The sequence below is a fragment of the Neofelis nebulosa genome, chromosome 10 (genome assembly GCF_028018385.1).
Source record: "Neofelis nebulosa isolate mNeoNeb1 chromosome 10, mNeoNeb1.pri, whole genome shotgun sequence".
Taxonomy (NCBI): Eukaryota; Metazoa; Chordata; class Mammalia; order Carnivora; family Felidae; genus Neofelis; species Neofelis nebulosa.
In genome coordinates this window covers 97,104,490-97,132,193 of record NC_080791.1, presented here as the reverse complement: position 1 = coordinate 97,132,193, position 27,704 = coordinate 97,104,490, and the positions used below count along the sequence as shown (strand labels likewise).

Here is a 27,704-nt window from a genome sequence, read left to right as displayed (position 1 = left end):
GCTCCCCAGGAGGCTGAGGCTCACCGCCAGGGAGAACAGCACTGCCGGGGAGAGCGCCACAATCCATCCCAGCCCGAGAGACAGCAGCACGGGAGGGGGCTCTCCGCGGCACCCCAGACCCGGCACCCACGAGGCAATTGGTCTCCAAAAGACGGGCCCAAGTCCAAGGGCCAGAGCTCCAAATTCTTCTCCCATTTCCAATGGAAGCCGTGTTAGTTCAACACGAGAGCAGAGGCTGAGGCCGCCGGGGGTGGGAGCCCAGCGCCCGCACATCCCGGAGTGGGGGGTTATAGGCCGGGGTGCTGGGCCGGCCTCTAGCCTCTCCTCAGGTGCTGACCCTTGGCCGAAGGCAACTCTTCCTTCTCACGTAAGCGGGAGACCAGAGAGATGCAAACATGTTGACCCCCTACTACGTGCCACGGCCTGGTTAGCTTGCGGCTTCTCAAATACTGCCCGTGTTGCAGAGGAGAAAAATGGAGGCTCAGAAAAAATAAAGAAGCACGAAGTGGAAGAGGCAGGATTCAAACCTGGGTCTGACCATCTTCCTGCTGGCAGAAAATCAGGGCTGGAGGCCTCCTCTCGTTCCCTGCCCAATTCCACAAGGAGCGAGAGGACCAGCACGGGTGGGACAGGAACCACAGGTAACCCTGTGTGCCATGGGGGGATGCGGTGGCAGGGGGAGGGGGGGGGGGGGAGGCGGTCCAGGGGGACTCCAAAGCTTGCCTACACAGCCTTCCCAAAGCAGTACGGGGACCAAACGTCTACAGCTGTCGCCACGAATACCTAGAACAATGACTTCTCTCCCCTCAAGCCCCCCTGCCACTTCTCCCTCAGCATTCAGATAATTCCTGCAGTCTTGCCCCCCTACCCCCACCCCACTCCACCCCACCCCACCCCATTAGCATAGGGGAGGAGGAGACAGGAGCAAAGGTAGGTTCTGGAAGATCCTGGAAGGAGTTCTCAGGGCAGGAAATTTCAGTAAGCCGAAGGAGGCCATGGGAGCACAGGGCTGAATAAAGATCAAGGCCCCAGCCTGGTGCCCTTGCCGAACACTCCCTTGCAAGTCCCTTGGCCTCTCTGGGCGCGACCTCCCTCCAGTGGATCCTGAGCACTCTGTGATCCGCCCTGTGATCATTTCCATGCACACGATCTGTAATCTATAAAGAGCAGCGCGAACGAGGGAACGGAAGCTTCCGTGTTTTGAGGGCCAACTACATGCTAGGTCTCTGTTAAAAGCCTTCAACGCGTCATCTCAATCCTCAAAGCACTCTCTTCGGGAAGCGTGAATGCGGAGTTAGCGCTCGGCCGATATTCGGCCACTCGCTGGCATCCGGAGCCTCCCTTGCAGCTGGTTTGGGGCCACGCGACAGGTGACGCGGGTCACCTTCTGGCTGAGGCAGTTGGGCGTCAGCGTGCCTTTCCCACTTCTCTCCTCCCCTGGGCAGTAACTACGGATGCGAGAGATTCCAGAAGGTGCGGCTACAGAGACAGTGGAGTCACCATCAGCCTGGGTGCCTGGGTGACCGCGTGGAGCCGAGATCCGTGCCACACAAGGCACGTGAGCGGGAATTACACCTGCAGGGTCAGGCCACTGAGTCTGGCGTCGTACCTATGCTATAGCCGCTGAGACTTACCTCAATGGTGTTATTGTCCCTACTCTGCTGCTTCTCACAGATAAGGAAACCAAAGCCATAGAGCCAGGAAGTGTCAGAAACAAGGTTCAAACTCACATCTGTGACTCCAACGCGCATCCTCTTCCAGGAACCTTTTGTTGCTTAGTAAGGTCATCGCCCTCTTGTAAGCAGCAGTTGTCCCCCAAAGCTTCTCCCCCTCACTGTCCCTAGATTGGTTGGGAAATTCCACGCATGATGAAAAGAGGGAATCGCATAAGGCACTGAGCCTGGAAGATGGGCAAAGGCAGGGAGGAGAGGGCCTGAAGGAATCTTAAAGGTAGCTTTCCTGGGGCTTTGGAGCTCGCAGGAGGTTCTGATGCAAGACAAGTATCACACCGTGGTTCGGAGCGCTGGATGGGCAATCAGGTCGACGTAGGTTCACATCCCAGCACGCCCACCTGCTCGTTTGGTTCTTCTGAGCCTTGCTTTGTAATCTGTAAAACGGGGACAATATCTAACCCAACCTCAAGGGTGGAGGTGAGACGAAGCGTTGTCTCTCCCAAAATGTGTGCCACCACGAAGACCATCCCTGGGGTGGCTCAGAGCACCAGCCTCGCTGGAGGGGGCGAGGGGGCGTCTGGAGGAGGCTGCCCCCGCCAGGGCTGCTAATTAAGCCCGGGACACACACCCGGCCCGGTCCGTGTCGCCACAGCAGTCCAAGGGGCAGAATCCAAAGAGGGAAGGGTCAGCCAGACCTAATGCAACATAGCAGAGAAGCCCAGATTATTTATTTTACATTCAAAAGTGTCTTCGAGCAAGATGGCCTTTGATTTGGGTGAATCTGGGAGTTGTTTATCAGCTTAAACTCATTATCTGCACATATGGTCTTCATACTATGGCTGAGGGCGGGAAACAAAGGATGGAAGGGAAGAGGGATGGGCAAATACTAGCTGATGAAATATCATCCCTCAAGTGCCAGAAACCAGGATATTTTCAGTGACGTCAAACTGGGCTTCCTGCCATGGGGATGGAACACACTCTCTGTCTCACACACACGCACACATACACCAAGCCACAGAATATCAGAGCTGGAAAGAATCAACATTGTCCCCTCCCATTGCACATAAGGACAGTGATGACAGGGAACATTTGTTGAACAGTGACCACATGCAGGGCACGGTACTAAGTCTCCTACACGTTTTATCTCATTGCCTCGTCACAACAATCTGATGAGATATTAGTAGTCCCATTTTGCAGATCAGGAAACTGAGGCACCAAAGGTTGAATGGCCTAAGGTCACACAGCTGATCAGTAGGAGAAAGCTAACATTCAAACCCGGGCAGCCCAACCACCGCGCAATGCTACCTCTGAAGAGACGGCGACACAGGCTCAGAGAGGGGCAGTGACTCACTGAGGTCACACAGCTCCATTTGCAACAGAATCAGGGCTCAAACACAAGTCTCTCTAGTTACGGTTCAGTGACCTTTCCACACCACCCTGTTGCCTCTCAGCACCTGCCCGCGTGCACACAACCAGGGAACACGTTTTTTGTGCATCTCCGAGTTGTTCAATTCACTAATTAGACCAGCAGCCTTGGGTGCGGACAAGGGGCCAGGGCTGACCTGAAAATAAGTGCGGACGGGAAAGACGTACTTTGCCAGCTGCGCACATGGGGGCTCACCATCCCATTCTCTCTTTTTAAAAAGACTTTCATTATCTGCACACCCCCGCCGGATTTGGGTCCAAGATGCCAGCTCGTACAGCAGGAGGAGCCCAAGCTGGCAGGTTTGCCTAATGGGATCAGGTTGCAGAAATACTCGACCGACCGATCATCTGCTCCGGGGGACCAGAGTGCTGGTTTCCAAGGCCCCCTCCCTTCGCTGTGTACCAGCTGAGCACGAACAAATGTTCCTGATTTTCCTTCTCTTGACTAATGAAATAGGCCAGAAGAGCAAGCCCTCTGGAAAGAGGGGTCCCTAAAAGGGGCGGCCCAGCCACCAACATTTGCTCTTCTCAGGGAAGGGGAGTGAGGGCTGGACAAGCATCCGGAGAATGGCAACACGTGAGCTCTCAGAGAGACTCGGGGCTCCCAGCAGGCACAGGTCACTGGCATTACCTTCTCTGTCCAAAACAGCAATCTGATGGAGGATGCGAGCCTGGTTCGTTGTGTCGTGCAGGGGAGCGGAGGGCTGGGGCAAGACAGCAGGAGAGATGCCCTCCACTGGACTGGAGGCAGGGCAATGAGCTGCCTCTGCCCTAAAAAGTTACACCTCCTGCCTTTAAGCTGTAAGCCAGCCCAGAGCCTCCTGGGCCCACACATTCATTTCACAGACCGGGAAAGCACGTTCGAGAGGGAAAGTGACTCGCCCAAAGTAGCACTGATGATCTAGAAAAGTTGGATTTCAAAGCAGCCCCCCTCCGAGATCCCAAACCTTGCTGCTTCCTCGCTTTCTTACTCCCTCCCACAGGGGGACATCATCCCTTGCCTCGACACCCCCTTCCCCACCTGTCCCTTCCCAGCACCCCGTGTTCCAGCCCACCCTCAGACCATTAAAACCTCATTCAGTATACTCAGTAGCTCTTTCCAGGCCGACATGGAATTTTCTTAAAGGTGGAGGGACTACTTACTTCCTCGATGACCCAAAGTATCCTGCCTCCAACTCCAGATGAACTTCCGCTTCTAGAAAATGCCCTGATAGACTGCCATTTCAGCCTCAGGTTGGGTAAAGAGGTCCCGAGATGCAGTGTTTGAATGGATTTAGGGACCGGGAGATAAGGAGACCAGATTTCCAAGACTTCCTTGGAGTCTCAAGTCCCTCTTCTCCTTAGGGCAGGTGGGGTGGGTTGTGGGTGGGGCACAGAAAGAAGGGGGACAACACAGGAGTTGCAGGCCATCAGGGGCCCCAAGGCCAGGGCCGCTGTGGGCAGGCTTTCTTCTGCAGAAAAACAAGAGCCACTAACAACAAAACAAAATGAAAAATTCCTTTTGTTTTCTGGCCCCGTGGAATGTCTTGAAGACATATCCAGAGACATGGGCTTCTCCACCCTTTCCTCTGTCTCCTCCCCCCACCCTGTCTGTTCAAAATAATCACGCTGATCTCTCTTTCCGGCACCTCCATCCTACGGTATTTCGGTAACATCCAGCAAAAACACCGGCTGGGCTATATGGAAAGCAAGAACCTCAACTAAACTCTCTTTCGGGGACCGCCCCATCTCTATCACCTTTGCAGGGGGACTCTGGGGACACGGGAGGGGAGGCGGCTGTCCAATGCGCACACATTTCTAGCCAAGAGAAAAATGAAAACTTCCCATAGGCCACTGGAGTTCTTTGATCTGCTCGTTTGTACTCTTTTGAGGTGTAGAGAAGGGGCAGGAAATTAGAGAGAGATAAGGTAACGGTCCCTCCAGGGTCCCTTCAGTGTGGAACAGCCCCGCACATGACAGAGACCCAGATGCCAGCAGCCTTCTCGCTTCCCATGGCCTGGGCACAGATACGCAGACTCAACACACAGGAGCCCTGAGCTAAGAAAACGGGACACCCAGCAGGTTTCCACCAACTGTGAAATGACCAGATGAATGTGGCCTGTAGACTCAGACGCAGGCGAGAGGGACTCCTGTCCACCGCTGAGAAATTCCCACTTCAGCTCGGACTGCTAAAATCTTTAAGGGGCCCTCATCACCCCAGTACTGGGCCACCCGGCTTACTTGCGCCCACAGAGAGGCTGGATAAGACCCCCAGGCAGCCCACACCAGGGAGGGATCTGGCCGCATCCGGGGAACAAAGGTATAACTTTTACAAAAAGGGTGCATTCAGCAATATGGGGTTCTGACTCCAAAGAAACCTCACAAGTTTACCCTCTTCTCCTCTTTCTCTACACCAATTCGCTGTTAGTGTAAAGTTTCTCTCCGTTTGTGTTTTTCTGGGGGTGAATGTTTTTTTCACCCATACACCCTGCGTGATCCCCAAGATCACGCACCTCCTGACCACCACCGAGCTTTCCAGCACACGGTGCACCCCAGCTTCACGCTCGGGCCTCTCCCCCGCCGCCTGGCGCGCCCCGGGGTGCTCCTCCGCGCGGGCCCCCGCGTGTGTTGGAGGGTCTGTGGTTCCAGGTCCCCGATTTCGGTGCGTTTGTCTAGCAGGAACCAGGACTCTCGCCTTCCTGTGGGCGAAAGGGTCGGGGAATGGCTCCCCCTGGCGGGGGCCACCTCACTTCAATCCAGCGGGGATCCAAAGCTGGCGCGAGCCCGCCCGAGCCGAGAAACCCTCCCGGAGGATTCCTAGTACACCCCCTAAATCTGGATGTGCCAGAGGCTCGGACCCACCGAGCCCCCACCGAGTCTGTGCTTCGCTTCCCCCAAACCGCGCACACCGCGTACCGGATGATGGGGACCCGGGAGGAAAGCTTGGCGCCCCCGCCCCGCCCCGCTGTAGGGACCCCAAAGGCGGCTCGTGCTCCGTGCCCTGGCTGGGCCGGACAATCTTCCCTGCCCCGGTCCTCGCTCCTAATCCCCAGTCCCCACCTGATCTCCTACCGAGTGGCGTGGCGCGTACCACCCCCCCACCCCCGCCCTCGGGGCGCAGCCCCCGCTGAGACCCCCAACCTTGTTAATCACACCTGCCACCCCACCCCCCATCCTCCTGGCACCCTCCACTCACCCACCCAGAGCGCCCAGCGCCGACTGGGGCTGCACCTGTCCGGGGGGAAGCCTCTAGTCCGCGGATTCCCGGGCAGGGATCCGGGGCGGGGATCGGGGTGAGCACGTCTCCCCGGTCTCCTCCCCAAGCTGGTTGAAGTACAACTTGGTTTCTGGGCTTCCCCCCCCCCCCCCCGGACCGTTCTGGGATCCCTCCCGCGTGCCATCCCCACCCCGGACCGTGCCCAACAGTCGCCAGGGGAGCGCGCGTGAGGTCTCCAAGTCCCCGGGGGCGCAGCAGCGGGGCGCGCGGAGGGCACGGAGGTGCGGAACCCCCTACCTTCCAGCAGCCGCAGCGGGACCCCACGCCAACTCCCGCCGGCGGCCGCGGGGGAAACTTTCCCCGGGCGGAGAGGCGCGCTTGCAACTTGTTCGGCGCCGGCTGCCTTCCTGGCGGCGGCGGCGGCGTGTCCAGGGCCGGCTGGCGCGCGGCGACGGTGGCGCTGGCTCGGGGCTCGGGGCTCGGGGCCGGGGCTCCGGCGGCCTCGCACGGCTCCGCTGCGGATCGCTCGGCGCTGCGTCCACCCCGCAGCCTGGAGCCCCCGAGACGCCGGCGGCAGCTGCAGCCGCCCGCCCGCCCGCCGGCCCCACCTCCCAGCCACCGCTCCGTCCCTCCCTCTCCCCCGCTCTCCCTCCCCTCCCCAAACCTCCTCCCCTCCAGTCTCCAGTCGCCGCCGCCACCGCTGCCGTGGCGGCCGCCGAGAAGGCACGTCTCCTCAGGCGGGCTGCCCCTCGCCTCCTCCCTGCCTCGGTCTCCGCCTGCGTTGCAGCATCCAGGCCTCGCCCCAGGGGCCACCCTCAACCCCGCTCCGGTCCTTCATCCCCTGCCCGCCTCCGCGCTCGGCTCAGGGGCCCTCGCTTCGTCTGAATTCGGGGGATCGGCTGGGGAAGTGGGGAGAGCCGCATGCTAGACCCGGAGTATTTTGTATTTTTCCCCCGGGGAAACTTGCACGCTGCCCACCCACCCCCCCACCCCCGCCCCCCATAACTGACTGCAGGGTTAGAGGCGGGATGACTGTCCCTCCGGACCTCGCTGCTTCTCCTGGGCTTCCTGCTGTCCTGGAGTACCTGTTGAAAGCCAAGGGGATTCACCCTCCCTAGGGCTGTTTGGACTGTTGCAGATAACGGAGGCCCCTGGCGGGGGTGAGGAGGGGGCGGGGCTGACCCCAGACCCGATGCAAATGACTTGATTGCGAGAGGCCAGACCTGTGTCTCCGATCTGTGGACTTATCTTTTCATCTTTGTTCTGCGGTCACAGCCACACAGCCCCTCCGCAGCCCCTGACACATGACTTCACTGAGACACTTAACCTCTGAACCTCCCCGGTGAAGCGGCAACCCCCCCCCCCCCAGCCCCAGACAAAACGCGCAGGCAAGCAGATCAAAGGGGACAACCCAAGTGAAAGTGCTCGGTAACCACCCCCGCCCCCAGGAGAGGGGCTCTGGATGCCCACGCCTCTATCCTGGGGTGCTCTTTTTTGAGTTCCAACTCTGAAGCTGCCGCACTCGCACTCGGGGCCTGAGGGCCCTGGAGTAAGCTCTGAAGCCCATTGGTCGACTGATTCCCACTAAGGAGTGCGTGACTGATAGGCTTTGAACCTATTACAGTCTTGAACATGAATGTTGGTAATGCTGGGCCACGGGGCAGAGTTTCCAGGGGCAGGAAACCACTGTCTTTCCTCCTCCCCTTCCCTGGAAAAGGATACATCCCTCCAAGGACTTCCAGGATGTCTGGTCCTTTCAACCTGTTCACCAAGTCTCTGATAAAACTGAGGAGGGTCTAATAGAGTAGAGGTGTGACTGGGGAAAATAAAACCAGGATCCACCTTTTCAAAGGGACGCAGAGTGAGTAATGCTTAACCCAAGGGGAGAAGATCTCTAATAGCCCAATTTCTGTAAAACAAAGACAAGGAAAACTCTAAAGGGATTCAGCCTCCACGTTCACCCCTTCAGCTGCCGAAACAGGATTGGGGGAGGCTGACCCTTCGTGCTGAGAAACCCCACAGGCTCTGCGTTTGTGGAATGCTGTTGGAAGGGGCTGTCTGTGTGGGCCTCCTTGGACGCGAGGCGCCACATAAATTTAAAGAGGAAAAAGGCTGAGTCTCTAGTGAGGGTGCGGGGGCCTGGGAAGTGCAGGCCAGAGACAGCAGGAAGGATGGATAGAGTGTGTGAGGGTCTGGAGGGATTGGCAGAAGCAGGCAGAGGACAGTGAGGGCAGAGCGGCCGCTTGGACAACTGAGACACCCGGCTGGGAGAAGAGCTCCAGTCCCAAGTGAGAGTTTCCCAGACCACAGCCATGCTCCCGCCTGCACAGAGTATCTGTGCACCAGATAAGGCGGTTTGCCTAATAGCTTTCTTTAAATCAACTCTCGTTTTGTTATTTTGTTTTTACATAAATGTGCTTGTTTTTACAAAGAAATGTTATACCATTACCATAAATGGAAAGCCAGCATCGCATTACTAGAAATAGAAGGTCCCATAAAAATAAATACAATGAAAATAAAACAGTGTCATTAAATTCTAACAATGTATATTTAACCGCCATAAAAAAAAACTCCAACAAAATACTCCTGCCTGAGGAGGTGCTGAGCCCAAGGCCCCACTCTCTTGTAAAGGGAGATTAACAAAGGCTAGAAAGGTGTTAAAGACACATGAGCAACAAAAGGGTTGAAAGAGAACAGGAAAGGGACTTCCCCCCCCCCCCCCACCTTCCCAGGCGCACACACAGAATTCCAGCTCCTCACAGGTCAGCAGGGATGTTGAAGGCCCACGGATGAAGGCCTTCAGTCTTCTTGAAGGCCTCTGATGCCCCACCATCGGGAAACATGATCCTGAGTGACCAGGCAAAAAGCAGTTGTTGGCCAAAGAACCCCCAAGAGCTGAGTTCCAGACAAGAGGAGGTGATCTTGGTTTTGTAAGAAGTGGGCCTCTCCTCCATAGGGTGACCCTGGGGCAGCCACTCCCTTGTCTGGCCTAGGTGTCTCCACCTGTACAGTGAGAGGCTTGGACAAATGGTCTCTGGGATCCCCTTTGCTACTCTTTGATGAGAGCAAAACAGGAACCAGGCCTCGGCTTATCAGGAAATGGAGAAGGAGAGAGTTTCACCCGGGGAGGGAGGTGGGGAGGAGGAGGCTCGGAGAGGGAGAAAATGTTGAGGAGGGGTAAGAACGAGGGTCAGCACTCCTCAGGAGGGAACGAACGGGGTGTCAAGGCCACTGTGGACTGACTGGAGTCTCACAAACCCAGAAGTGGCCCAGCCTAGAAGGTTCTAGATTCCCCATTTACTCATTCTGGAAGGAGCCTTGTAGAGAATCCAGTGTAGTCCAACCACTTCCTGCTACAGATGGAGAAACTGAGGAAGAACCACGGACTAGATCCTGGTTATGGTTGGAGAGCTGGGTGTCGAACCAAGGCCCTTTCAACTCCCCCCACCCCGTGTTTGGGGTCCTAGTAGAAATGGTTCTTCTGAACATATTCAGCTCTCCTCCAAGGGGCTCTTAGACTTTGTTTTTCTCTGACATCTGGAAAAAACGTTGAGCTGGCTTGAAAGACCCAAAGTCGCCAGGGTGCGGCCAGCACTGGGCAGCCCATGTCACTGGACAGGGGATTCCTGGAGCGAAGCATCCGCACACCTGCACCCTGGGGACACTAATGCAGAGCAAACAGCCCCAAACCAGGAGTCCACAGGCCCAAGTTCCAGTCCTGGCTTCCGTGTTCCCATCTGTCAAATGACACATCTAGGTGCGATCAGTGGGGTTTCCAGTGAGACTTACAGTCCTGTCCCAAGTGCCTAAGGAGTGTTGGGGGGAGAGGGGGAGGTCTCCCTCCCAGCTTTCACCAAAAACACGTTCCCTTTTCATCGGTGTTGTATGATGGGGTCTCCCATGAGACTTCAAGGAGAAAGTGTCCTTCACTTACAAAGAATTTGAAATCACTAGAAGGGGTGACCTCTCGCTCCTAACCTTTATAAATTTACGGCCGGTTAGGCTCTGAGCTTCTCAAGGACAGGGGCCCTGCCTTGTCCACATCTGGCTCTCCAGGACTTTTTAAAGTCAGCGCTCAGAGGGATGTTAGAAGCCAGTTCCTAACCATGCCACCTTGGGCCAGCCACTGCGACCCTCTGAGCCTCAGCTGATACATTTTTAAATGGGAATTGTAACCACATCTCTGGCATTGGGTGGCTGTGAGATTCTCAGGGAAAGCTCTCAGCACAGCCCCTGGCACATAATAAGTGCTCAATAAAAGGCAGCCGAATGTGGGAAATGGGTGAATGGGGGATGCTGGAAGCGCCTGGTGCTTTCCCCAGGAGGCATCTTCAATCTCACAACCCAGCGTTTCCAAAGCAGTCTGCATTTTAAATATTTAATCATTGCCCCCCTGAGGTTTTTTTTTTTCTGAATTGTTTCTTCTCATATGTAATCTGCAATCATTTCCCCCCAAATGACAGTTCATTAAATGTTGCACCGAGCCTGATTGAATTTGTTTCTCTTTGCAATGATTTTCATAGAATAAATTTGAAAATCCTAGGAACGTCCTTTGGGGGGTTGAAGAATATCCCTCCGACAAGCTGCCCCAGGCCACAGCCAGCCTCTAGGAGTGTCGTCAGCCAAGGGCTTGACAGGCCAAGGTCCTCCTTCCCTCTCCCCAGGAATGCAGCTGGCTAGGAGCTAGAAGAAAGGAGTGGTACTGACTCTCTCCTCACCACCCTCTGGGGGTGGGGGGAGGGGGGAAGACATAGATTCTAAATGGCTATGCTGGGAGGGACCTGGGGCAGAGCTTCTTGGGTGCTTCCTAGCCCGGCTTTCCAGAAAACAGCTCCCTGGAATAGATCCTACCAGATAGGGAGACTGCTGAACCCTCATCATCCGCCTTCATTTTTTTGTTGTTGTTGTTAATTAAATGATAGTAACATACAATACTAATAATTACCATCCACCCGGGAGTGTTTTCTAGTGTGGAAGCTCAGGTTGTGAGGGCAGGTAAACCCAGGTTCCAGGCCTGGTTTCTTTGTTCATCAGCTGTGTGGCTTTGGGCAAGGCACTTCCCCTCTCTGTGCTTTTAGACTCCTAATCTTTTAACAGGAGGAAAGTGCACCGTGCCAAGCACTGTGACAAGGACTTTCGAACACGGCTCACTTAAGCTTTCTAAGGACTCCATTAGGTAGGGGTGCCTAGGGAGCCTGTTTTTACAGAGACAGAAACCAGAGATCCACCCAAGATCACCCAACAAACAAAGAACTGAAGTTCAAGCCTTTCTCCTTTCACTTCCTTTCTCTTTTTGCCTCCAGCTGTGGGTTGGGGTGAGGCTCAGAAGTCCTGGGGCCAGCCTGGCATTGAACTTTCCGGCCATGTGGCCTTGGCCAAGCTGAGCCTTCCTGGTCTTCCTCTTCTCAAGGGGAATGAGAGCACCTACACCCCCCCCCCCCGCCCCCCGCCCCACACCGGGTCACTTATAAACACCAGAGGAGAGGACGTCTGCAAAGGGGACTTTGGCAACCAGAAAGCACATCACAGGGGCACCTGAGCGGCTCAGTCTGTGGAGCACCTGACTCTTGATTTCAGCTCAGGTCACGATCCCAGGGTTGTGGGATTGGATTGAGCCCTGTGTCGGGCTCTGTGCCGAGCATGGAACCTGCTTGGGATTGTCTCTCTCTCTCTCTGTCTCAAAAACAAACAAAACCCACAGCACATATCCAATGTATTTTACTTATTTATTTATTGAATCACCTTTATCATCCACATAGAGCTGCTGAGATCACATCTGTGAACTGCCTCCATACCTGGACGCCCAAACCTGCGTAAGAAGAAAAAATGCGTTGGTCCCCGCCCTCATTTGGACGATTGACAGGGAGCAGTCAATACAACCAGCAAATTTTTAAATTTAAGACAGCTTGTGCAACCCTCCTCCACAGACAAAAGTGCTGAGGTCAAGCTGCAGTTGGGCAGGGGCGACCCGTCCCAGATCTGCCAGCACGATTTGCCTTTAGAGTTTAGGGAAGTTTGGGTCCTGCTTTTCCCAAGTCAGTGTTCTGCTGGCCAAACGTCTTGCCTCATTGTGCTCCAAGCTTTGGTTGCTGGAAGATACCCCCTCTGCCCTGTGAGCTCTTAGTTCCTACCTCTCTGCTCCAACCCAAAGCCTCTTGGGCCCACCCTTCTATGCTCTCGTGCAAACAACCCGTAGGGTTGGGTCCACGGCCAAGGGCCCACCTGCCCGCGAGCAGCGGACGCCCTGTCTGGGTCGCTAAATCCAGCCATGAAAATAAAGGTTCTGCTCAGCTTCCTTGCAGTGCCCGAACGTCACCGCCCTTGGACTCTGGGACGGACAGACCTGGGCTGAAAGGTCAGCCCACCGTGACCCTGGGCAAGTCACCGAGTCTGCCTGAGACTCAGCTTCCTCCTCTGCGAAATGGAGATACGAGCGGCCTCGCGGGGGACCGGGAAGGTTAATTGAAGTAACACGCGGAAAGCGCTCGCCGAGGGCACACAGCATGCGGAGGACTGTTGCACCTACCTGCCTTGCAGACCAAGCCTCACCCATACATGAGGTTTGGAGAGCCTGCGGTGTGCTCCAGGGGAGGCAAAGTTACAAAGGCCGCAGGCCAAGAACTCTACGGAGCTCCCACTAAGTCCCCAGCGCCTTGCTCAGCACGGTGTCTGTGTTAGTTCCTCTCAACAAGCCCTTGAGGAAGCACCTGCTACTCTCCCCATTTACAGAGGGGAAACCTGAGGCTCAGAGGTCATTACTTGTCACTCAGCTGGTGAGCGCAAACCCTACGGCAGGCATATTCTAGAGCCCAAGTTTCTGTATCCCGACTCACGCTACCTCGTGCCCATTATCTCTGTGTTCGTTCAAATAACCCTGAGGTTATTAGCATCATCCCCATTTTACAGATGAGCAAAGTGACGAAGTCAGGCTCAGACTGGTGGAGTGACTCACAGAGCCGTGCAAGGGCGGGGCTGGAAAGATCCCAGATGCGCTGCGACGGCCGGGACTTATTTACCTTATATTACAGAGCACTTGCCACGCACCAGGTGACCTGCTAAGTACTTTCTGACTATTCGCTACTGTCATCATCCCCGTTTCACAGGTGGGAAAACTGAGGACAGAATGGTTGAGGACTTTGACGAATGTTGCTTAGCTAAGAGGCAGAGCTGAGATTCAAACTTGAGGAATCTGGCTCCAGGACCCACATCTATACTTGTGTGTGTGTGTGTGTGTGTGTGTGTGTGTGTGTGTGAGAGAGAGAGAGAGAGAGAGAGTCAGGGGATGTGAGTGTTGGTGTGTGTGTGCGTGTGTGTGCTCGTATATATCTACGCTGATTAATGGCGTCTCTATTTTTCTTTTCAGAGTGAGGCTGATTCATTCACTTACCCAGATGAATGTGCACATCTCGACTGACTTACTTAATGAGAACAAGTTCATGTGCCAACATGCGAACTGACCCTCAAGCCCCTTCCGCCGAAAGAATTTGGACCGTATCTCGTTCCTGAGTTAACAAGCCCTGGATGAGGATCGCTTGTTTTGCACAGCGATGCCTGCTGGCCTCGGCTAGCGTTCTGACAAGAGGGGGGGTGTGTGAGCTCATGAGGGAAGACGGGGAAGAAGGACCCCCACAGGGGAGCCAGAGGAGAGCGTGGCACAGTGTATCAAAAGTGATTTTAGGGGCGCCTGGGTGGCGCAGTCGGTTAAGCGTCCGACTTCAGCCAGGTCACGATCTCGCGGTCCGTGAGTTCGAGCCCCGCGTCAGGCTCTGGGCTGATGGCTCGGAGCCTGGAGCCTGTTTCCGATTCTGTGTCTCCCTCTCTCTCTGCCCCTCCCCCGTTCATGCTCTGTCTCTCTCTGTCCCAAAAATAAATAAAAAACGTTGAAAAAAAAAATTAAAAAAAAAAAGTGATTTTACCCCACCGGCCGTCTTTGCGGACGAGGAAGCCCACGGATGGCAGTGGGGCGGTGGCTCGGCCAAGTTCATCGGCTGATTTACAGCGGAACTGGGGCCGAGGCTCCTTCTAGTTCTTCTTCTTCTTCCCGGGTTTCCTCCTTCTCCACCACTGCCTGCCTGATTCCTTGCTTTTTATTCCAAATATGTAAGTCTCTAATAAACCTACAGACAGGCTGATGCCTGATTTATCCCCAGTTACAGAGGAACCAGAGCCAATTATAAGGTGGATAAAAGGCCCCATGTGCAGTTTTTAGAAATGCTTCCCCAGCACAAACAGCTTAACTCCGTAAAGCTCCCCCAGAATGTTTGCTCAGTGCCTCCATTTTTTTTAAGAGGCTGACCTTTGCTACAAGACCTTGGGTCCACTCAGATGATTGCAACATCTCAGGTGGTGGCTTTGGGACAGCCTTGCCCGGTGTTTAGCGCTCAGGGTCTGGCACCTGGTAGGGGCTCCATAAATACCTAGTGAACGAAGGCATGAATCAGATAATCAATAAGGGTTAGCTTTAGCAAAACAGAATGAGGAGATTAAATCCTCTGAAGAGAGAAACTGTCAAATAGCATATGCTCCCTGGCCAAAAAGATCTTGTTATTCTGATCAGAGCTCCCTGTTACCAGAGAGATCGTGCTGCATGTGGGGGCACCATCCCTCAAAGTAGAGGTTCTGTCCTTCCGGTCCATACCTTAGAGTTTCGCCTGTGTGCCAGCAACTATGCTGGGTAAACACTGGGCGTATAATAGTGAATCCGACAGATGTGGCCCTGCTTTTATGGCGCTCACAGATCACGGGGAAGGCTGTCTACACTGGGATTTACTAGGCATTCAGCTGCCCTGGGAAGACAGAAGAGAGCCCAAGGCAGGGAAAGACCCCTGAGACCCCACTTATGGGAACAGTGGGTAATTCTCCCCTCCCGAGGGGCCCAGCCGAGGAAAGCAACTGCAGTTTATTGGAGATAAAAAAACCCCGAACAATCCATACCCTATTTTCTATGGTCCGGAGCCACTGCCCCTAAAACAAACTAACTAACAAGAACTCAAGGGACCAGTTAAGCCCCAGGACAGCTCCCTGGAGCCCCGAGTACACCCAACACCTGGAGGCGGTCTGGGGGGCTGGGGTCGGGGGTTGACTGGCGATGGGCCAGTGACGCGCTCGTGGCCTGGACGAGCCCCTGCCCTTTCTGAGTTGTCCGGGTTGCGTGAGATGAGCCCTGAGTCCCTTCCAGCTCAGAGCTTCTGCGGCTCTATGAAGTGCCTCTCTTTTCCCTGTCCTCCCTGCCCCTCCGCCCGGCGTCCTTCCACTTAGGATCATGATGTGCCCGGGTTGTAACTCTCAGTAGCGTGCGCCCGCCCTCAAAAGCAAGCTTCCTGGGGAAGGACTGGCCACAGGGCGCACAAAGACTCGGCCGACCCCAGGCTGGGAGGGGACCGCAGCTTACGCTATTAGGCCCAGAAGTGAAAAGGCAAAAATACCAGTGCCGGTGGTCTATGGGGAGCAGGTGGGCACGGGGCTCAGGTAGACCCTGCCTCTCCACACTCGGCCTTCCTGTGGCTTGCCAGAGACGGCGATCCAGGCTCTTTCTCTGTGTCATCCATAGGGGAGTCCACTTCTAGGAGGCGTTTCCCCACAGAGCACCCCCACCCCTACACGGACCCCTGAGAACCAGGGTGGAATACTGGTCAGAGGTCAGGCCTGCATTTGCCCTTGCTGTTTTCAGAGTAAAAGCCAAAGTGCCGACGATGACCAAGCAGGCCCAGCCTCATCCTTCCCCCACCCATTGCCTTATATCATCTCCCATCTTCCACCTGGCTTACTATGCTACAGCCACAGGGGCTCTTGGCCATTCCTCCAACACCAGCATGCCAGACACGTTTGCACCCCAGGGCCTTTGCACTCGCGGTTCCCACTCCCTGGACGCTTGCCCTGGAGAGCAACATGACTCACAGTCTCATCTCTCCCAAGGCTTCCCATAAAGGTCACCTTTGCAGCAAGGATTACCCTGCCCACCCCATTTAAAATTGCAATCCTAATACCACTAATCCTGCCCTCGTTTTCATAGGACTTGGAGTCTTCTAAGGTTCTGTCTCATGCGTTCATTCATTCTGTTAGCAGATAAGCTTGCAGTGGAGGGTGGTCACCGTTTTGTTCACTGCTGTATCCCTGTACCTGGAACGATGCCCGTCACAAAGAAGACACAGGATGGGGAATGAACGAATGGATGGATACTTCGGACTGGGGCTTACTGAGAGCAGAGGCAGTGTTGGCCCTGACTGGGGACTTTCCGGTGCTAAGCCCAGTGCTAGGCACCAGAAGCCAGTTAGCTGCTCCATCAGTGAGCTGCCATCGGTACGACAGGAGCTCACAGTTACTCAGCACTCACAAGGCCAGGGGCTGTTCTCAGTGCTTTGGATTTACGAAACCACTTAATCATTGCATCAGCCCCACGTCCAGAGGGGGCACAGAACGCTGAAGTGGGTTTCCCAAAGTCTCAGTGCTGGCAGGTGGCAGAGTGGGGCTTGGGTTCAGGGGCCTGGGCTGCCCTCAGGGAGCCCACAGACCGATGGAGGGGACAGACACCACTTTGGTGACTTGCGTGGAGACCAAAGGACAGTCCAGGCATGCCGAGGGAGCAAAGAGGAGACCCTGACACCAAATACAACCAGAGAGGCCAAGAAAGGCTTTGCATGAAAACTGACGCTTCATCGGCTCTTAAAGGACGTATAGGAGTCCGCCAGCAGACGAAAGGGGGAGGATGTCCCGCGTCAAAGGGAGGAGGGTATGAAACAGCCTGAGAACCTTCTGGGGATTGCGAGGGATTCATAACGATGAAATCATGGGATGCCCGTGGCAGAGGGCGTGGGAAGCCAAGCCAGAGAAGTAGGTAGCAACCCGTGAGTGTTAAGCTAAAGAATTTGGCCTTATGAGTTTTGGAGGCCGGGGGCTTAAGTGGGGTAGTGAATTCATTCATTCATTCATTCAACAAACATTTTTAAAATGTTGGCTATGGAACAGGCACAGTCCCACGTCTGGGACCTGCGTTTGGAGCTCACTTCTAGGAGACAGGAAAGGTGGCTGGCTCAAATCCTGACTCACAGCAGAGGTTCTATGGGTGACCGCTAATGGAATGCATGAATGAATGAATGAACTTCATTCCTCTACCCAGCTCTCTAGGCATGAAAACATCGCATAGAAGCTTTGCGCCCTATTCCTCCAAGCACCCACTCCTCTGCCCACCCCCTACAAAGGAATGACAAAAAGAGAGACCCATTAGGACCTGGATAGACTTCCAGAGACCATCACCAAGGGCAAACGCCTCTCCCGTGCTCAGGTTCATCATTGGCCCTGGTGCTCCTCACAGAGGAAGACAACCTGACCCTTGCCTCCTGGTGCCCCTTCTCCCTGCCTGGGCTCAAGTCCCCAGGACAGTAAATCGCAGGACAGAAAAGACAGGACAAGCGAGCTTGCTTGTTTGTGGGAAGGTTCATTTTCTTCTTCTTATTAAATGTTTATTTATTTTTTAGAGAGAAAGAAAGAGAGAGACAGAGCGCAAGCAGGGGAGGGGCAGAGAGAGAGGGAGACACAGAATCCGAAACAGGCTCCAGGCTCTGGGCTGTCAGCTCAGGGCCCGACGCGGGGCTCGAACTCACAAACCGTGAGATCGTGATTTGATCTGAAGGCAGCCGCTTAACCGACTGAATCCCCCAGGTGTCCCTGTGGGAGGGTTCATTTTCAAGCGGGACTTAGAAACGGGATTTATTTTCTTTAAATCTCCCGCCTGCCCTTTTGCTTCAATTTCCTCTAGTTCATCTTTTGTTTACAGAGGTCTGTTTGAGCCTCCCGGGGACACACGGAGAGGCCCCCCAAGAGGCAGGCAGGCAGGCGGGCAGGCAGATGTTTATCGTGTGCCTAGAGCATGCAGGGCAGCATCCTAAGAAGTCACGTCAGAGGGCAGGCCAGGAGAACGAGAGGGACCGCCAACAATGCTCTCAGCCAGGAGCTCTGTTCCCAGCTCTATGCGTGTCAGCTCACTGAATCCACAGACAGCTCTTATCAGCCACTCCTACGATTACAGTCCATTTCACAGAAGAGGACCCTATGGCTCTGAAGGGAGGGTTACTTGTCCAGGGCACAGTGCCCTCGACCATGACTCTGTGACAGGACAGGAGGCCCATGCCTGGGTCTGGGGTGGGAGCGGGTCGTTAGTAGCAGGTGCGACAGGGACTATCTATGTGCACCTGCTCACAGCATAAGCAGAGCCTGTTCATGGACAATGTGCGTGTGGTTATTTCAAAATATGTCCCCAAGTCCCTTCAAAGGTAGAGCCTAATTCCCTTTCCTTTGAGCGTGAGCCTGACTTAGTGATTCCTTGTAACAAATAGAACATGACAGAAGGGACTACATGTGACTTCTGGGACTAGATCATGAAAGGCATCTCAGCTTCCTCTTTCCTTTCTCTGTCTCTGCCTCTCTCTCTCTGTCTGTCTCTGTCGGTCTCTCTCATGACTCACTCTTGGGAAGCCAGCTTGCACGAGAAGAGGTCCATGTGGTGAGGAACTGAGGCCAACAGCCACATGGGTCTTCCATCTTGGAAACAGGTCCCCCAGCCTCAGTCCCGCTTTCAGATGACCACAGCCCCAGCTGACCTCTTGACCACAACTTCACAAGATGCCCCAAACCAAACAACCTGGCCAAACATCATGAATCCCCGACCCACAGAACTGTGTGAAAGATTGCTTTATGCCTCTAACTGTGGGGCTGATTTGTTTTTGCAGCCCTGGATAATTAACGGAGGGCGGGCTGGCCTTGGGAGGGAGATGCTCCCGGGACCTTAGGGCGAGGAGGGCAGAGGAGGGGGCTCCATGGAGGACGGCTGTCCCTCGAGTGGATGCGTTGGATGTAAAGGGACTATGATGATGATGATTTCTGGGGGGGGGGGGGGGGGGGGGTTGCCTACACTTGCCGAGCTTCTCCTGCTTTACTGGCATCGTCTTCATAACAGCCCTGTGTAGTGAGGATTCTTCATCACCCTCTACTTAAAGATAAGGAGACAGAGGCTCAGAGGGGTCAAATGTGCTCCCTGAGGTCACAGAGTCCATGCAGAACAGTCAGGACTTGGGGCCAGGGGCAGGCTGAACCCAAAGCTTGTGCCCTCAACCACTATGCTGCCTTGAGACGGGGAAGCGTGGTATTCAGAGGGATCTCAGGGTGGGGGAACGTGAGAGAGGGCCAGGTGGGTTGGCAGCAGTCTGCTGCTGGGGAAAGAAAGAGCTGGAAGTACTTGGAAGCAGGAAGCAGGCTTCCAAGTCCAGCCATGAGCAAAGGCCATGTGGGTGGTCACGACAGGGACAGGGACACCTTCCCACCGTGCTAAATGGCCCCAGGAAGTAGGTGGCTCGGGTTCACAATGTGTGCTGTTGCTGCGGGAGCTTGGGGTTGGCCTATTTGACGGGGTAAAGCAAGGCCGGCCCCCAACTACAGTGAAATACTACGGAAATGCATTTCCCCCTCATGGGATAGTTCCAACATTAACACGCTTCTTCTAAAGCTTTTCCACCAAAGTCACTGCCATTTGAAAATGAGTCCCGGGGATCGTCGGGGTCTAGCCAGGAGGAAGGGGCAGGCAAATAGGGACAAGGTCCACCCAGGGCCTTGAAGGATGACCTGGGAGGAGCACCATGCCTTCCACTCACCGTCTTTTGGTCAGAACCTGTTCGGCGGCCACGTCCAGGTGCAGAGAAGGACGGGAAATGCAGTCCAGCTCGGGAGCCACCTGCAGTCACGAACATACGGAGGAAAAGGAGACAGATTCGGGGCACCACCAGCAGCCCCTGCAACAGGGGGATACTGGATGGGGCTTGACCCAACAGGCAGGAGACTGTAAGCTGAATCCAGACTGACACCCTTTTTAAACTTTGAAAGGTAATGGACATCTTCGAGAACCTTGAGAACGCCCCCCGGAAAAATATGCCTACACGTAACTGTGATGTGCCCCTGTCCCCTGCCCCTTCCCCACCAAAGGCCTATGCCGAAGCCCTCATTTCCAACGGAAGGGGAGCCTTTGGGAGGTAATTAGGGGGTGAGGTCTTGAGGGTGGCACCCCTGTGACAGGGTTGGTGCTCTTCCAAGAAGAGAAAGAGACCCGGAGCTTCCTCTTTCCACCACGGTGAAAAAGCAGCCATTTGCAAATCAGGAAGACGGTCGTCACCAGACAGCAAACCTGCGGGGACCTTGACCTTGGACTTCCCAGCTTCCAGAACGGTGAAAAATAAACGTTCCGTTGTTTAAGCCACCCAGTCGATGGTATTTTGTTATAGCAGCCCGAGCCGACTAAGACAATAATTTTGCATACAAGCTCAGGAGCTTTACGAAGCCTTTGGCATCCATGCACTTCAGGTTAACAATTCCCGGATGAGAAACGGTTTATAAATGTATTAATCGTTGCAATTTAGGTCTGAGCTTCCCAGCAGCCAAAGCAAAAGGGGGATAGTGGGTTCTATAGCTCTCATTTGTCTCAGGGGTTGGTGGGGGGGGGGGCGGGGAGAGAATTACCAAATCCTTTGAAAAAGAAAAATCTCTTTCCTGGCACCATCGTCTGGGAGAAATGTATCTTTGGGCGGGAAAATAGTAGCTCCTATTTGGCCACTAGGCTGGAGCGCGGGTTGCCTGGGAATCCCAACCTGGCAAGATGGCAACGCCACCTTGAAATGCAAAACACGGCCAGCCTCCTTTCCCCAGGGACGCGCTGTCTTCCGCCCCGGGGCGTAAATGCGGCTCAGAGTTTTGAGGCAGGTTGCTAAACAGACGCACACGACATATGGAAGACCCCGGGGGTGCAGCCGCCACCGGGAACCGCTCCCAGCCGCCAACCTGCTGCCGCCGCCACCGCTGCGCCTTGCGGTCCCCACCCCACAGCCCAGACCCACATCCTGCCTGGCTGCCCTGCGAAAGAGACCAGGGGCAGGGTCGGGGTGACCTTTCCGGGAGCGGACAAGGGTCATCTCCAGGGCCTTCGCGCGGCAGGGGACAAGGCGTCCCGCCGGGAGGGGGGGGGGGAGGGAGGGGGGCGGAGACCGGGAGGGGCAGGGGGCGGGGAGTCCGCCTCCCGCTCAGCCCCGCCCGCCCCCTCCCTCCCCCCTCCCCTCTCCCCCTCCCCTGCCCAGCTCGCCTTTACTGACTCTGGTTTCTTTATTTCCTTTCCGGGGTCCTTCTCATTTTTTTCTCCTTTTCTCTGCCGGTCTCTGTCACCTGGAGCTCTCTCCGTGTTACCGTCGTGCTGATGGGGACTCGGCCCCATCTGTGTCCCACCAGCCTGTCGTCGTGTGGTGTCTGTTTCTCCCCGTATCTGCCTCGCTTCTCCTCCTCTTACTCCCTGGCTCTTTCTGGCCCTTTCCCTTCGTCTGTCCACCCCCCTCTCTGTGAGTCTGTCCGTGTCCGTTTTTCTGTCTTTTGTGAGTACTTTCTCTGACCTGACACTGACTCCCTTCCTTTCCTCCTCTCTGGTTTCTCCGTCCAGCGGCCCCACTCCTTCCCTCAGTCCCTTCCTCCCCCTTCTTCCCCCTCCCCCTTTCCCCCTCTTTCCCCCCTCCCCCCCTCCCCCTCTTCCCTCCCTCCCTTCCTCCCTGCTCTCTACCCTCCCTCCTTCTCTCTTCCCTCCCTCCTTCTTCTCTCCCTCTTCCTCCCCTCCCCCTCCTTCCTCTCTTCCCTCCCTCCTTCCTCCCTATCTCCCCTCCATTCCCCCTTCCCTCCCTCTCCCTCTCCTCCACACCCCACTTCTCCTCCTCTTCCCTTACTCCCTCCCCCCTCTCCCCTCCCTCCCCTCCTTGCCTTTCTCCCACCCCTGTCCTCCCTCTTCTCCCCTCCCCTTCCTCCCTCCCAACACCCTATTCCCACCTACCCTCCCTCTTCCCTGCCTCCCTCCCCTTCCTTTTCCCTCCCACCTCTCTCCCAGTGCCCTCTTCCTTCCTACCCTCCCTCCTCCCCTCTCCCTCCCGCCTCCTCCCTCCCATCTCCTGCTTTCCTCCTCCCTCCTTCCCTCCCTCTCCTCCTCTCAGAATTTTGGCTGTGCATCTCCCTCTCTTCTACTGGTGTCAGTCTCTGTATCCATGCCTCTCACTCCATCTTCCTTTCCTGAATCTCCCAGAGGGGGGCTGGGGCCCAGAGAACCCTGATGTGAAGCACAAGGACAGTTAATCAATTCCGAACCCTGAGTCTGGGCCTTACACATCCCCCCTTCCCCACAGGTCACTCTGGTCTCTGGGACACCCCCTCGTCACCCTCCGTCCCTCCACCCAGCACATGCACACAGAGTGGCCCCAGAGCCCAGCCTGGCTGCAGGCCTGGCGGTGGTCCTGGCTCTACTCCACTCCTGGCTGGAGTGCCTGGTTGCCATGGTTACCGCAGCTCTCCTCAGAGGCCACAAGGGACGGCTGGCGCTGGTGGCTTGGGTTAACTGGGACCAGAAACACCTCCCTGGCTCCCGTGCCCCGCCTCAGCTGGCCTCTCTCCCTGTTTCCAAGGGATTCCAGCCTGGAGAACCCACCATAATTCTCTGGGAGGCCGTACAAAAGGACATTTCTGGCGGTACATTTAAAAAGGGAAGTTAGACCCACAGCTCCCTCATTTCAGCTGGATTCACGACCAGGACACCGTTAGCCAAATGTGGATCAAAGCTGCTGAATCCCTGGTAACGCTCATTCACCCATGCACGCGTTCTTTCATTCAAATATCTGGAGGTACAGGGCTGAATAAAGACAGGTGTCTACCTTTGAGCACCCCACAGGGACAGAGGACTCCGGAAACGTCAACCTGCCCGAGTCTAGGGCATCTAAGAGGTCCCCCAGAGGACAGGGTAATGGTTCGCCCTAGAAGGTGAATAGGGGTAGGAGAAAGAGAACGACTGGGATTTGAGTACAAATGGTGTAGCATGTGCAAAGGCACTGGGGTGGGGAGAATGCCACAGGGCGGGTCCCGGTGAGCTCCATGAGGGCGGTAGCCTCCGTGCCTGATTCAGAGTCTGGCAGAATACAAAGTACACGAATGCTCAGGGAGTGAATGAATGAATGAGTGAATGAATGAGCGAGCTGCAAGAGGTTCCGTGGAGGCCGGAGCACAAGGCACGTGAAGGGGGTCAGGGGAGAAGAACTGGACAGATGTTTCGGGGCGGGTTTTATCAAAGGCCCTTCTGCCCAGGCCACAGAGTTGGGACTTCATGCCCCCGGCCAGCTAGGGGCTTCGTTTGTTTGTTTACTTCTTAAAGCACCATCACTCTGGCAGCTGTTTGCAAGACAAACGGGAGTTTGAAGTTGTGAGGTTGACTCGTCCAGGGCTGAACTGGTGATTTTCCTCCCCTCCGCTCCAGCCCCCACTAAAGCTGTACGAAGCAGGAGGAACCATGGCCTTCTCTCTCCAGTTGATGGCAACTCCATCCTTCCAGTTGGTCAGGCCAAAAACCCTGACGTCATGCTCGACTCATCTCTCTCTGTCCCCCCTGCATCTGAGATGTCAACAAATCCTGTTAGCTGCACTTGCAAAACGTGCCTGGAATCCAACCACTTCTCCCCACCCCCACCCCCACCATCCCGGTCCAAGACACCGTCACCTCTTGTCTGGGATCTTGCGACAGCCCCTAACCTTCCGTTTCCCCCTCTTCTTACCTCCCCTCTACCCTAAGTCTCCTCTTGTGCAGCAGTCAGAGCGATCCTGTTAAAATGTAAGTCAGACCTTGTCACTCTTTAGCTCAAAACTGAGATGATTCCGTCTCAGGCTGGGAAAAAGCTGAAGTCTGTCCTGGCCCAAGGGCCCTGCGGGATCTACCCTCTAGCCCATCCCGCCTCTGATTTCCTCTCCTACAAGTCTGCACCCTCTCACGTACTACGCTCTGATCTCCTTACTTTTCTTCAAACACTTCAGGCAACTGCTTGCCTCAGGGCCTTTGCACTGGCGCTTCCCACTGCCTGGCACGCTCTGCCCCCAGATGGCCTCCTTACCTTCACAACCACTCCCTGCACATCTTCATTCAAAAGTCATCTTCTCCGTGAGACCTGCCTGGTCACTGTATTAGTTTCCTGGGGCTCCCGCTACAAAGTGGCACAAACGAGGTGGCTTAAACAAAAGAAATCTGTTGTCTCCCAGTTCTGGGAGCTACAAGTCCTAGACCTAGGTGTTGGCAGGGTTCGTTTTTTCTGAGGGCCGGGAGGGAGAACCTTGTTCCGTGGTCATCTCTAGCTGCGGGTGCTTTGCTGGCCATCTTTGCTATTCTTGGCTTGTGGCTCTCTGGCTTCCTCTTCACGTGGTGTTCTCCCCACGTGTATGTCTTGTGTCCAGATTTCCTCTTTCCATGAGGACGCAGGGGAGGTGGGAGGGTGGGGGGGCCCACCCCACCCTACCCCAGGACGACCTCATTTGAACTAAACAAATCATGGCGAGGTCACATTCTGTGGTACCAGGGTACCCACAAATTCTGGCAAATGAAATTTGCGGGGGAGACACAATTCTACCCATAACAGCCCCCAAATTTAAAATTGTTCTCTGATCTTCCCAATCCAGTCTCTATATATGTCCTTTTTTAAAAAAAAAATTTTTTTAACATTTATTTATTTTTGAGACAGAGAGAGACAGAGCATGAACAGGGCAGGGGCAGAGAGAGAGGGAGACACAGAATCCGAAACAGGCTCCAGGCTCTGAGCTGTCAGCACAGAGCCCGACGCGGGGCTCGAACTCACGGACCGTGAGATCATGACCTGAGCCGAAGTCGGCCGCCTAACCGACCGAGCCACCCAGGCGCCCCTATGTCCTTCTTTTTTAAAGTTTATTTATTTATTTTGAGAGAGACGGAGACAGCACGAGTGGGGGAGGGGCAGAGAGAGAGGGAGAGAGAGAGAATCCCAAGCAGACTCCCTGCTGTCAGCGCAGAGCCCGGCATGGGGCTTGAACCCATGAAACGGCGAGATCATGACCTGAGCGGAAACCAAGAGTCAGACGCTTGACTGACTGAGCCACCCAGGCGCCCCTTTATGTGTTTTATGAGGGGTGATCATCATCTCACATCTGCATAACTTACCTGTGGTGGTTATTTACCCCCCACCCCCACCCCCAAGCGAGTAGAAGCTCCACGAACACAGGACTTGTTTTGTTCCCTGAAATACGCCAAGTGCCTAGAACATGCTGGACGCATCCTGGGATCTGGTGAAAGGGTACTGACAGGAGCCTGGGGGGCGCCATTCAGGAGAACCGTCCTGGCACCTGCAGCCCAGACAGAGGCCATGCAGAAGGGATGACAAGCAGGGCATAAACTGGGGGAGTATTTTGGAGGTCAAGTTCATAAGATTTGGCGGCTTTAAGGGATTTTAAAGAATTCAAGAGGCTGGGGGTGGCACAGGTAAAGATAGAAGACATTCCAGATTTTTCTAAGCGCAGGTCTTACGGCAGGCAGTGTGGGTCGGCTTCCCCGGATCGTGCCCCACTGCTGTCTTGCCACCGTAAGGGGCAAGTCAAGAGGCTCAGAGAGGCTGGTATCTCTGACTGCCATAATGCTGTCATGACATTAACCCAATACCAGCCATCCCTCCCTCCAGACATTTTGACTTGTGAAAGGCGTAAACCCCTACAGGCTTAACCTCCTGTCGACTGATGTGGCAGATTGTCAGAGGGGCCCTCTCTGTCTCCCTCTTTGGAGGGAACTTGGAAAGCTTAAAAAATAATGTTCCCAGACTCCCTTGCGGCTGGGATTCTCGGGAATGAGGCTCTGCAGGTCACTGTGCCTGCGTGACAGGTGGAGAGAACAAGAAAGGTGGCCGCCCGGCTGCAGCCCTGGTGACCCAAGTGACTGGTCACCAGCCTCACAGGGGTGGCAGCCGTGGGCACAGCCGGCAGGTCTGAACCCCAGCGATGGTTACGGCCTTCCCATCCCAAGTTCCCAGCCGCCCCCTGACCAAGAGCCCTCCCCACAATTTTGCAAACGCCCAATTCCCCATTTTAATTCGCTTGCTGCTCAGGGTTCAGAGAGTTTTCCACTCCCTGGCCTGAACCCTCACAGCCCCATCCTGTGTCACCTCCCTCACTGCTCTCTCCTAGTCTCCCTGCCCGCAGCCTGGAGAATTCCTTCTGGCTGGAAGCATGGGTGGAGGCCATCTTTTTCTCTCTCCTCCTGTCTCTAGATCTACCAACCCAGAACTTGAGCACCTCTCACCCTTCTGAGACTTTGGAGGTCCGGAGTCCATCCGATTTTGTTCTCAGCTATCTCCAGGCCTTCCTGGGGGAGGAAGTCGACTCTTCTGGGGGGGCTTGTTCTGAAGGCCCCAAGATAGACTCTCCTCCACATTCCCCTTGTCTAGACCGACCTTTCCCCAAAGTATCTTCTGTGTGAGGCATGTGAGCGGGATTCTTCGAGGAGAACTGAGATGATGGCTTTCCAGTGTGCCTTGGAGAGTGGAAACAAGGCAGGCTCTGAATCTAGAGAGTTCCGGGTGTAGCTTACGGCCATGCCGCTTACCGTGGGAGAATGACTGCGCCACTCTGAACCTCAGTTTCCTCTTCTGGGACAGGATACCTCCCACCCAGGAAGGCTGCCCTGGTGAATGAGGCGAGGCGCGGCGGGCGCTGGACAAGCGGTGGCTGTGGGGGAGGGACACCGTCGCCAGCCGCACCTCTTCTAACCACGGCCCGGCCGGTCACAGGCTGACGCGGTGAACCGAAAGCAAGTGGGCCCCAGGGAACACAGAGGGACCCTTCCCCTGAGTTCTGATCATGCCTCTGGGGCTCTTGGGTTTCAATATGCAACACCAGGGAGCTGCTTTGCTACCCGAGACAACGTCCCGTCACTGAAGGACTAACAGGCATTTCCAAAGCCAATTTTCACCCAGGCGGCTGGTTCCCGAGGACGGAGGCTGGGCCCAAATTGGGCCTGGAGGACGCGGAGGAGACAGACTGTCGCACTAATAGTAATAACTGAGACCTGGGCGGCTCACCGTGGGCCAGACACGGCTCCAAGCGTTTTGCGTTTTTCTCAGTTCATCCTCAAAACCGGCCGAAGAGGCGGGCACTATAACATTCCTATTGTGCATCGCAGGAAACTGAGGCTCACGGCCCCTCCACGGCCCCAGGCAGCCTCACGCATCCATGGCTAGCCTCCCCTGACTCTGGTCAAGTCCTGGCTCTCCCTGAGCCCGCGACGGCTTCCGTCGAACGTCCACTTCTGGGCTCGGGTCTGTCCCGTGTCCCCCTTGCCTCCTGTGGCAGCCGGGAGGCCAGAGGGCATCAGGCAGGGCAGCTGATGGGTGGAAGGCACCAGAGCAGTTTCTGCCCTTTGGGGGCCGGCTGGGTCCCTGCTCTGAGCAAAACAGGGGAGTTTCTTTTCAGCTATTTCCTTCCAGAGGATTCCTGCTTACCCTGATCCATCTCTCAGAGGGAGAAGGCAAAGAGTGGAGGGGAGGTGCAGCCCGGACAAACAGGAGGGTCAG

At 55.5% G+C, this 27,704-nt stretch overlaps 1 protein-coding gene and 1 long non-coding RNA gene across 5 annotated transcripts in view; both read right to left on the bottom strand.

The window, feature by feature from the left end:
* TSPAN18 (tetraspanin 18) overlaps positions 1 to 6,885 on the bottom strand; it is a 187,640-nt gene extending 180,755 nt beyond the window's left edge. For all 3 annotated transcript variants that reach the window (XM_058688730.1, XM_058688728.1, XM_058688729.1), the window contains exon 1: positions 6,592 to 6,885. The gene's annotated coding sequence lies outside the window, so the exon portion shown is untranslated. The remainder of the gene's footprint in view (positions 1 to 6,591) is intronic.
* A 5,114-nt stretch (positions 6,886 to 11,999) lies between these two features.
* On the bottom strand, positions 12,000 to 20,508 carry LOC131487751 (uncharacterized). Of its 2 annotated transcripts, none has more exons than XR_009249940.1 (3): positions 20,453 to 20,508; positions 19,938 to 20,017; positions 12,000 to 12,103 (listed from the first exon to the last, which is right to left on the bottom strand). It is a non-coding gene; the product is annotated as an uncharacterized LOC131487751 (long non-coding RNA). The 2 variants fall into 2 exon arrangements; XR_009249939.1 differs by lacking the exon at positions 12,000 to 12,103 and adding an exon at positions 14,645 to 14,711.
* Positions 20,509 to 27,704: the final 7,196 nt, after the last annotated feature.